Source organism: Convolutriloba macropyga, chromosome 4, assembly GCF_964194025.1.
Source record: "Convolutriloba macropyga chromosome 4, txConMacr16.3, whole genome shotgun sequence".
Taxonomy (NCBI): Eukaryota; Metazoa; Xenacoelomorpha; order Acoela; family Convolutidae; genus Convolutriloba; species Convolutriloba macropyga.
Genome location: NC_134471.1, coordinates 65,398,626 through 65,405,285, shown reverse-complemented (window position 1 = coordinate 65,405,285; position 6,660 = coordinate 65,398,626). Strand labels below are relative to the sequence as shown.

Here is a 6,660-nt window from a genome sequence, read left to right as displayed (position 1 = left end):
CTGTTCTTTTTCGTGCATTGTCGAATTTGTGAAATACTCAATGCGTTAATCCAGATCTGTTTTTTAATTTCTTTTTCAGATTGAAATGAAAAATCATTTCAAAGAGAAAAGGCTTCGGACAATGAAACAGAGTGAAGCAATGTGTCTTGATGTATGACTAGAGTGTCTCAGCTCTATTTCATTCGTCAAGTGGTAAGTCTTATTAATTTGTGACTATTATTTGGGCCATGTCGGTCTTTTTTTATATATAAAGTTAGAAGCAAAGTTAGAAACAATTATGGTGAAAGTGTCTTTTGGAATTTTTTTGAGCCATAAAACGTTTTTCAGGCTAAAATTCTTTATTAAATTGTCCCGACTTTTGTTCGAAAGCAGTTTTTCTTATGTTTTTGAGATCATTTTTCGCTTGATTGATTTTTTGACTACTATTTGACTTTCGTCCTCTGAATTAAGACAAACTAAATTGGTCAGTCCAAAGGCCATTGAGTCTCTGTGCCTTATGAGAGAGCTTCCTTGAAAAAGATTTGAAACATTTTTTGAAAGATTTTTTAATTTCCAAATTCAATTGATATGCAAGATGTCATGAAAGCATTCAATTTTCATTTTTAATTTAATTGGAAACCTGCAAGCTGAACATAGTAAATGATGCATAAAATTTTAGGCTCGTCTTTTCTAATGTAAGGTCCAAGTTTTTCAGTCTGCTCATTAATAGGTGAAGCCATTTGCGAATTAGCCGGATATTCTGTCTACGTTTCCGGTAAGCTCAGTGCATAGCATTGTAAATTCGCCTACGAATGAATGCAACTTAAGATGACCCCCATTTTTCTGCTAATAAAAGCAACCGTTTAAATGAAAATGAACACCAGCGTTAAATTTTTCTCAAGAAGTCATGTGCACGATCTTCTGCGAATTTTCAAACTATTCATCCTGTTTCAAAGATTTTCAAACAGGATGAATAGTCAATGTCGCCCGTGACTTTATTGCTTTAGTCTTTGAACAAAATTGATAGTGGAGGGTTTGAAAAAACTTTTGAAGGAAGATGAGAGTTATGTTGCAAAATTTTTCAAATTATTCCAAATTAGCTTTATATGTATTGGAACTCACGATGGTATATCGACAGTCTTGATAATTTAGCAATTTAAATTGTTTGAGGACAAATTAAATTGAGAAATAACAAAAGTTCCTTTGATTACTCTGGATAAAGCTGTAATCAATAATTTTCTAAAGCTATTTTTAAAATTTAGATGAAAAAAAATAGACAAACGAATTGCTCAATAATTTTACAGCAAGGTTAAGTTTGGGCTGTTCATTCGAAATCTTGAAGCAGTTATATTTCAATTTAAAAACCATACATTTTTTTGTATTAAATCTGAGCAATATTTTGTTTGCTGTAGAATTCAATCTTAAGCTCACGATTTGGAGAACATTTAAAATTTGTCATTTTTAATTCGTATTTAGATTTTGACCAACAATTAACTGCCATTTGAATCACGTAACCTCCCACTGTAATTTGTTCTTTTTCTTTTTAATTTAACTGTATTTTTGTGTTCTAACTTTAAATACTGTACCTAAAAGTACCAAGTTTTTAAGCTGTTTTTTGTATTTTTTGTTTTTCTCATAAGTTTCATCTGGAGTTGAACTTATTGCTTGTAGACATTTTTAGTTTTCAATTGAGTAGAGCTTTGTTAGTACAAAGCCCTTTAGAACTATGACAAAAATGTTACTATTCTGTGACAACTTATTTTCTCTTCTTCAAAACTGCATCGCCTAATATTGTCCCAGCAAGTTTTTCTCTGTTGCACGAGAAACATTTTTTCTATGTACTTGTATTATTTGTAATAATTTTTAATTGCTCTCAAACGAAGTTTAGCAATTATATTAGCCCTGTCGGTCTTTTTTATGCGATTTTTTGCTTGACCTATTTTTCGTCTGACGCTTTTGACTTTTCGTCCTCAAAAACGGGATAAACAGGTAGCGCCCAGCGGGCATTAAGTGCTCTTAGAGCCTTTGAGCTCTTTCAGCTCAAACTGTTTTGGAGACTTATACTTACGGTGTGAAGGGCGGTTCTTAGAGGTTGAAGACCCCTCAGCTGTTGACCCCCCACTATTGCCCGCACCCCCCGCGCTGTTACCCCCACCACCCCACTGTTGCCCACTCCCGCTTCTAGCTACTGACGAACAACCGCTCGCTAAAAACACGCAATTTTTTTTTCTATTTTGCACAATTTTTTTCAAGCTTTTTGAAAATTTTTAGTAGCCGCCCTCATCATCTCAGCCGGTTATTATAGCGCTCCTATTTTTTTATACTTCGTCGAACAATAAAATGTTTCGCTTTACCTCATTTTGCCGCTTTTTCAACATTTTGTGTGAAATCTTTTTGACTTCTCTAGGCTAGTTTCTCTCTTCTCTCATTCTGCTAAAAGTGATTTTGAAAATTAGTTGCTCAGCAAAGCAATTCAAATTGAACCGAATCATTATAAAAAATTGAAGGCAGAAAAAGAAACGGGATAAACCCATAAAGCCCAATTTTAGATGCCCGCGATTTGAACGTCGTTCCTATAAGTCTTAGTTACCATCTGTAATGCTTATTAGTATTGATAGTAGCCCCTGTAGCCTCTCTCTGAGAAACAGAGGCATGTTGAACTACAATATGCGATCAAAATTAATCGGACTTAAAAAACGTTTTTGTACAAAAATCTTTCTTCAATATCTTCTATTCTTGAAATCCCAGTCATGCTTATTGGAATCAACGGCGGCTATTTTCCGGCAATCTGCAGGGTATGATGTGACAAGGAACCTCCTATGCGTCAAGGAACCTCCTCTGGGTTTTAATAATAGGTTACTGCATAATTTTTGCATAATTTCTGGTAGTTATGGAATGGTTTCAACATTTTAACATTACGAATTTTAGCATTTTTTGACAAAACATGCAATTTTTGACATTTATTTTTCCTTATTCTGGTCTTTCTAGACCCAGGGACCAGAAAAACTCCTAATGGGTTGAAAATAAGTTACTGACAAATTTTTATTGGCCATGCAATTGTTTTTATACTTTTTGATGTCACAAATTTTAGCATTTTTTAAAATATTCCTTTTTTCAAGTTCAAGTTTTTAAAAATTGTTGTTTTTTTCATCCTCAAGAGCAAAGGAATATCTTTAGGGTTTGAAATTAGGTTATTCTATAATTTCTAGATGTAATGGACTGTTTTGCAAGATTTTAACATCACAAGTTTTAGTATTTTTTTTACAATTTTTGCCATTTGTTCCAGTTTTTTTGACATTTAGTCATTATTTTAGTTTTCCGACCCTCAAGGGTCAGAAAGTCTCCGTTAGGGTTTGATAATAAGTTACTGGAAAATTTTTGTTGGTCATGGGTTAATTTTCAACTTTTTAATATCTAAAGTTTTACCATTTTTTTGTATAAAATTTGCAATTTTTTTAAGTTTTTTGAATTTTTTTTGTTTTCTGTTTCTCTAGCCAAAAGAGCCATGAAACTTCCTCTTGGGTTTGATAATTTGTTACTGCATAGTTTATAGATGTAATGGAATGTTTTTCAAGATTTTAATATCATGAATTTGGGCAGTTTTCAAAAATATTTGAATTTGTTCCATGTTATTGAATTTTTTTGGGCAACAAGAGTCCTGGGACCTCCTCCAAGTCTTGATAAACAGCGCTTGCGTAGTTTCTAGAGTTAATGGAATGGTGATCAATTTTTTTACTCGAGTTTTAGTAATTTTTGGATAAAATTTAAAAAAAATTTTGATTCTTTTCAAATTTTTAATGGTTCTTGATATTAATATCTTGAATTTTAGCAAGGTTTTGTTAAAATTTGCAAATTATTTCCAAAAGTTTTCATAATTTTTGTCTTTTTCTGAGTTTAACTACCATTACTGGCCAACGAAACTTTTTATGTTTTGGAGATGGTTTAATTTCGAGACCAAAATTGGTTTTGAACTTTTTTCTGCGAAGTTGAAAACTTTTATTTTTAATTTTGCCTTTTGCAGTTTTTTCTTTATGATTGATTTACTAACAAGGCTAGAAAACTAAAAGTTGCAGAGTCGAATCCCATCATGGAAAATATTTGTATCTCTTTTTCTCTCTGTCGGTTGGGGTTTCTTTCCTTCTTTCTTGTTCACGTTTTATCTTTATCTACCTCACCCTATCTCTTTTTGTTGATGCCGTTCTTCAGCTGCTGTTATGTGGCGTAATGTCAGCATCTCTGATCCTCATTTCATTAACAATGAGTTATAGTAGAAATGTTTAGAAATGTTTTTATCATACAGGACTTAACAAGCACTTTTTAGGAAATCATTGTTCACTGCTCTCAAAAGCAGTTTGTAGCAAATACATTAATCATGTTTGTCTCTTTCACGCAAGTTTTCGCTTGGCCTATTTTTCGTCCGACCCATTTGATTTCCGTCTTCAGAAACTTGCTTTCTTCAAATTTTTGAAAATATTTGTCGTTTTTTTTTTAGGTTTTTCAGCGTCAAGAGCCAAGGAATATCTTCTAGGGTTTAAAAATAGGTTATTCTATAGTTTCTAGATTCTAGATGTAATGGAATGTCTTGCAAGATTTCTTAACATTACGAATTTTAGCATTTTTTTTATAATTTTTGCCATTTGTTCCAGTTTTTTTGACATTTATAGTCATTATTTTGGTTTTTTAAGCCTCAAGGGTCAGAAAATCTCCGTTAGGGTTTGATAATAAGTGACTGGAAAATTTTTGTTGGTCATGGGTTAATTTTCAACTTTTTAATATCTAAAGCTTTACCATTTTTTGTATAAAACTTGCAATTTTTCAAGTTTTTTTAATGTTTTTTTGTTTCTCTAGCCTCAAGAGCCATGGAACTTCCTCTAGTGTTTGATAATTTGTTACTGCATAGTTTATAGATGTAATGGAATGTTTTTCAAGGTTTTAATATCATGCTTTTGAGCAATTTTTAATAAATATCTGTTTCATGTTTTTGAATTTTTCGGGCAGCAAGGGCCCTAGATGATCAACCTCCAAGTTTTGATAATCAGCGCTTGCGTAGTTTCTAGAGTTAATGGAATGGTTAACACTATTTTTTATTACTCGAGTTTTAGTATTTTTTTGATAAATTTTAATTTTTTTTTTCAAATCTTTGGAAAATTTTTTATCATGTTCCAAATGTACGGGTCTTTATGAGCCAGTGAAAGTATTTCAGGCTTGAAACAGGGATTTTGGATAGTCCCTTGAGACAATGAAATGGTTCTTAAGATATTAATATCTTGAGTTTTTGCAAGGTTTTGTTAAAATTTGCAATTGTTTCCAAAATTTTCCATAATTTTTGTCTTTGAGTTTAACTAGCATTACTGGCCAACAAAACTTTTTATGGCTTGGAGATGGGCTACTTGACAGAACTTTCGAGAACAAATTTGGTTCAAAATTTTTCGATCAACATTTTTTCTGTGAAGTTGAAAACTTTTATTTTTAATTTTGCCTTTTGCAGTCCTTTCTTTAAGTATTTGTACCTCTTTTTCTCTGTCGGTTGGGGTTTCTTTCCTTCTCTTTCTTGTTCACGTTTTATCTCTATCTCTCTCACTCTATCTCTCTCTCTTTGTTGATGCCGCACTTCAGCTGCTGTTATGTGGCGTAATGTCATCATCTCTGATCCTCATTAACAATGAGTTATAGTTGAAATGTTTTTATCATACACGATTTAACAGGCACTTTTTAGGAAATCATTGTTAACTGCTCTCAAAAGCAATTTGTATCAAATATAGTAATCCTGTTTGTCTCTTTCATGCAAGCTTTCGCTTTTACTATTTTTCGTCCGACGCATTTGACTTTTGTCTTCAGAACCTGTTTGCATAAAATTCTTTTAGAGCCTTTGAGCCCACTAGTCTTGGAGTATGCGATTAACTTTTTTGGAGACTTATTCTTATGGTGTGAAGGGCGGTTCTTAAAAATTTATCCCACTCCCCCACCGCCCCCACATCAGTCCCCCAATGCTCTTTTGCACCCCCTCTGCGCTCACCTTACGCCCCTTCAATGAATCTAAAGCTAGCGTAACTAAACCGCGGCTAGTCACTGACGAAGCTTACCGCTCGCCGGTCGTTTGAGAGCAATTCGCTCGACGTTAGTCGGTTATGTTTTCAGATGTGGCTTGTTTTGAATAAATGCTCTCGAACGAAGTTCATAGGTTTTGCTTGATCGTTTGTGCGCGTTTTCTAGAATATTCTTTGACTTCTCAAGTGACTTTTTGACTCTTTCGTTCTTCAAGTTTGCGTGATCTCTATTGTTTTCACTCCCAAGAAAAGCTTGTTGCATGGCACAAAGAAGTGCCTGATAGCCGAGTGGGCAGTGCTTCTCCTGAGGGATCGGGAGGTCCATCGTTCGAATCTTGGCGTGGTCAATTGTGTTTGCACCCATAAAGAACAGTTTATCTAGGCTACAGCCCCTGAAATAAATTGCCTTGCCTGTCGTTCGAGAGCAGTTCTTCCGATATTAGTCGGTTTATGTTATTTTTTTGACTGAAGATAATTCATTTCTAGATATTAGTTGTTTCAACTATATTTTTCTGCAAATTTTTCGGCTGCTATTTGTTTTGACTAACGCTTATTCTCCGTTTTTTAGTTTTTCAACAAACTCAAAATTTTGTTGAGTTGCTCACGACGCGCATTCTCTGCTCTTCACTTTTCT

General features: G+C 33.5%; 1 protein-coding gene across 2 annotated transcripts in view; it reads left to right on the top strand.

Moving 5' to 3' along the window:
* Positions 1 to 53: 53 nt before the first annotated feature.
* LOC142337833 (uncharacterized) overlaps positions 54 to 6,660 on the top strand; it is a 116,631-nt gene continuing 110,024 nt past the window's right edge. For both annotated transcript variants that reach the window (XM_075387366.1, XM_075387364.1), the window contains exon 1: positions 54 to 192. The gene's annotated coding sequence lies outside the window, so the exon portion shown is untranslated. The remainder of the gene's footprint in view (positions 193 to 6,660) is intronic.